Source organism: Somniosus microcephalus, unplaced genomic scaffold (assembly GCF_052327205.1).
Source record: "Somniosus microcephalus isolate GS21.2 unplaced genomic scaffold, FLI_Smic_1.0 scaffold1601, whole genome shotgun sequence".
NCBI classification, from domain to species: Eukaryota; Metazoa; Chordata; class Chondrichthyes; order Squaliformes; family Somniosidae; genus Somniosus; species Somniosus microcephalus.
Genome location: NW_028226788.1, coordinates 1 through 4047, shown reverse-complemented (window position 1 = coordinate 4047; position 4047 = coordinate 1). Strand labels below are relative to the sequence as shown.

The 4047-nt window shown below is 46.3% G+C and overlaps 1 pseudogene; it reads left to right on the top strand.

Annotated features, from left to right (window-relative positions):
* Positions 1 to 2413: 2413 nt before the first annotated feature.
* On the top strand, positions 2414 to 2532 carry LOC147080436 (5S ribosomal RNA; annotated as a pseudogene).
* Positions 2533 to 4047: the final 1515 nt, after the last annotated feature.

Here is a 4047-nt window from a genome sequence, read left to right as displayed (position 1 = left end):
TTTGCTGCCGCCACAGGCTGCTCAACGTTTTGCACACACACGCGCACACACTGCTCTTAATCAATCAACATCCTTTTTGCTGCTCTCTCTCTCTCTCTCGCTTTCCTTTGACCATTTCTTCGCTGCACATTCTCCTGCTGCTACACAAATGCAAGGGGCTCCAGACACAGGGCCGAAATAAGCAGAAGAAGAAAATAAGATAGCCAAAATACACACACTGGCGGAGGGCCACCAGGACACAGCAGCAGAGAGGTGAGACAAGGTGCATAGAAAACTCGGAGGGACAAACAGCAACAGAACAAAGAAGAATGTAGAAAGAGCAGCAGTTAAATTCAGGAAAAAAGCAAAGCCAACTAGCATGCTGTTGAAATGCATGTGTGTTAATGCGAGGAGCGTTACAAATAAGATTGACGAGTTGCAGGCGCAAGTTGCCACATGGGGTTATGCAATAGTAGCCATAACGGAGACCTGGCTTCAAAATGGGCGGAATTGGAAACTAAACAATCCTGGCTACAATGTAATAACATTTGTAGAAGTCGTGTGGGCAGATGTCACATGATCAGGCAGAATCATAGAAATTTACAGCACAGAAGGAGGCCATTCGGCCCATCTTGTCCGTGCCAGCCGACAAAGAGCAATCCACCCAAATCCCACTTTACAGCACTTGGTCCGTAGCCTTGTAGGTTACGGCAGTTCAAGTGCATATCCAAGTACTTTTTAAACGTGATGAGGGTTTCTGCCTCTACCACCCTTTCAGGCAGTGCATTCCAGACCCCCACCATTCACTGGGTGAAAAAATGTCTCCTCAAATTCCCTGTAAACCTCCTACCAATTACTTGAAATCTATTATTGACCCTTCTGCTAAGGGAAATAGGTCCTTCCTATCCACTCTATCTCGGCCCCTCATAAATTTACACACCTCAATTAGGTCTCGCCTCAGCCTCCTGTGTTCCAAAGAAAACAACCCCAGCCTATCCAATCTTTCCTCATAACTAAAATTCCCCAGCCCAGGCAACATCCTCGGAAATCTCCTCTGCACCTTCTCTAGTGCAATCGCATCCTTCTTGTAATGTGGTGACCAGAACTGCACGCGGCACTCTAGCTGCGGCCTAACTAGTGTTTTATACAGTTGAAGCATAACCTCCCCGCTCTTATATTCTACGCCTCGGCTAATAAAGGCAAGTATCCCGTATGCCTGCTTAACCACTTTATCTACCTGTCCTGCTACCTTCAGGGATCTGTGGACATGCACTCCAAGGTCCCGCTGATCCTCTGCATTTCTCAGTGTCCTACCATTTATTGTGTATTCCAACTGAATTCCATTTGCCACTGTTCTGCCCACTAGACGAGTCCATTGATATCTTCCTGCAGTCTACAGCATTCTGTTTCATTATTAACCACACGGCCAATTTTTGTATCATCTGCAAACTTCTTAATCATACTTCCTACATTCAAATCCAAATCATTGATATATACCAGAAAAAGCAAAGGGCCCAGTACTGAGTCGGTGCAGGCTCGATGGGCCGAAATGGCCTCTATCTGCACTGTGGGGTTTCTGTGATTCTGTGAGCCCTGCGGAACCCCACTGGAAACAGCCTTCCGGTCACAAAAACACCCTTCGACCATTACCCTTTGTTTCCTGCCTCTGAGCCAATTTTGGATCCAACTTGCCACTTTGCCTTGGATCCCATGGGCTTTTACTTTCGTGACCAATCTGGCATGCGGGACCTTATCAAAAGCCTTGCTAAAATCCATATAGACTACATCAAAGGCACTACCCTCATCGACCCTCCTTGTTACCTCCTCGAAAAATTGAATTGCGTTAGTCAGACACGACCTTCCGTTAAGAAATCCATGCTGACTGTCCCTGATTAATCCGTGTCTTTCTAAATGAAGATTTCTCCTGTCCCTCAGAACTTTTTCCAATAATTTTCCCACCACCGAGGTTAGGCTGACTGTCCTGTAATTATGCGGTCTATCCCTCTCTCCCTTTTGAAAGAGCGGTAGCACGTTAGCAGTCCTCCAGTGGTCGGGCACCACACCTGTAGCCAGAGAGGATTGTAAAATGATGGTGAGAGCCTGTGCTATTTGGTGTCTTACTTCTCTTAAGAGTGTGGGATAGATTTGATGCGGGCCTGGGTATTTGTCCAGTTTGAAAGATGCTACAGCCCTTAAGACTTGGTGTTTGAGCATGTTTATTTGATGTAATATTTGAATAGAAGGCAATGAAGGGTTGGGCTTGTAGTTTGTTTGTGTGGGAGGCAGAGCAGCAAGAAGAGGTGGAGGGGGGGTGGGGGGTTGCGGGAGGAGTAAAATTTGTAAATGTAAATTGAGTGTTGAATACTTGTATGAATGCGTAGAAGAGAAAAAAATGGGCGACAGCTTTAAGTAAAGAGAAAGCCAGCTAGCATATGCCTACGGCCATACTAGTCTGAATACGCCCGATCTCGTCTGATCTCGGAAGCTAAGCAGAGTCTGGCCTGGTTAGTACTTGGATGGGAGACTGCCTGGGAATACCGGGTGCAGTAGGCTTTTGCTGCCGCCACAGGCTGCTCAACGTTTTGCACACACACGCGCACACACTGCTCTTAATCAATCAACATCCTTTTTGCTGCTCTCTCTCTCTCTGTCTCTCTCTCTCGCTTTCCTTTGACCATTTCTTCGCTGCACATTCTCCTGCTGCTACACAAATGCAAGGGGCTCCAGACACAGGGCCGAAATAAGCAGAAGAAGAAAATAAGATAGCCAAAATACACACACTGGCGGAGGGCCACCAGGACACAGCAGCAGAGAGGAGAGACAAGGTGCATAGAAAACTCGGAGGGACAAACAGCAACAGAACAAAGAAGAATGTAGAAAGAGCAGCAGTTAAATTCAGGAAAAAAGCAAAGCCAACTAGCATGCTGTTGAAATGCATGTGTGTTAATGCGAGGAGTGTTACAAATAAGATTGACGAGTTGCAGGCGCAAGTTGCCACATGGGGTTAGGCAATAGTAGCCATAACGGAGACCTGGCTTCAAAATGGGCGGAATTGGAAACTAAACAATCCTGGCTACAATGTAATAACATTTGTAGAAGTCGTGTGGGCAGATGTCACATGATCAGGCAGAATCATAGAAATTTACAGCACAGAAGGAGGCCATTCGGCCCATCTTGTCCGTGCCAGCCGACAAAGAGCAATCCACCCAAATCCCACTTTACAGCACTTGGTCCGTAGCCTTGTAGGTTACGGCAGTTCAAGTGCATATCCAAGTACTTTTTAAACGTGATGAGGGTTTCTGCCTCTACCACCCTTTCAGGCAGTGCATTCCAGACCCCCACCATTCACTGGGTGAAAAAATGTCTCCTCAAATTCCCTGTAAACCTCCTACCAATTACTTGAAATCTATTATTGACCCTTCTGCTAAGGGAAATAGGTCCTTCCTATCCACTCTATCTCGGCCCCTCATAATTTTACACACCTCAATTAGGTCTCGCCTCAGCCTCCTGTATTCCAAAGAAAACAACCCCAGCCTATCCAATCTTTCCTCATAGCTAAAATTCCCCAGCCCAGGCAACATCCTCGGAAATCTCCTCTGCACCTTCTCTAGTGCAATCGCATCCTTCTTGTAATGTGGTGACCAGAACTGCACGCGGCACTCTAGCTGCGGCCTAACTAGTGTTTTATACAGTTGAAGCATAACCTCCCCGCTCTTATATTCTACGCCTCGGCTAATAAAGGCAAGTATCCCGTATGCCTGCTTAACCACTTTATCTACCTGTCCTGCTACCTTCAGGGATCTGTGGACATGCACTCCAAGGTCCCGCTGATCCTCTGCATTTCTCAGTGTCCTACCATTTATTGTGTATTCCAACTGAATTCCATTTGCCACTGTTCTGCCCACTAGACGAGTCCATTGATATCTTCCTGCAGTCTACAGCATTCTGTTTCATTATTAACCACACGGCCAATTTTTGTATCATCTGCAAACTTCTTAATCATACTTCCTACATTCAAATCCAAATCATTGATATATACCAGAAAAAGCAAAGGGCCCAGTACTGAGT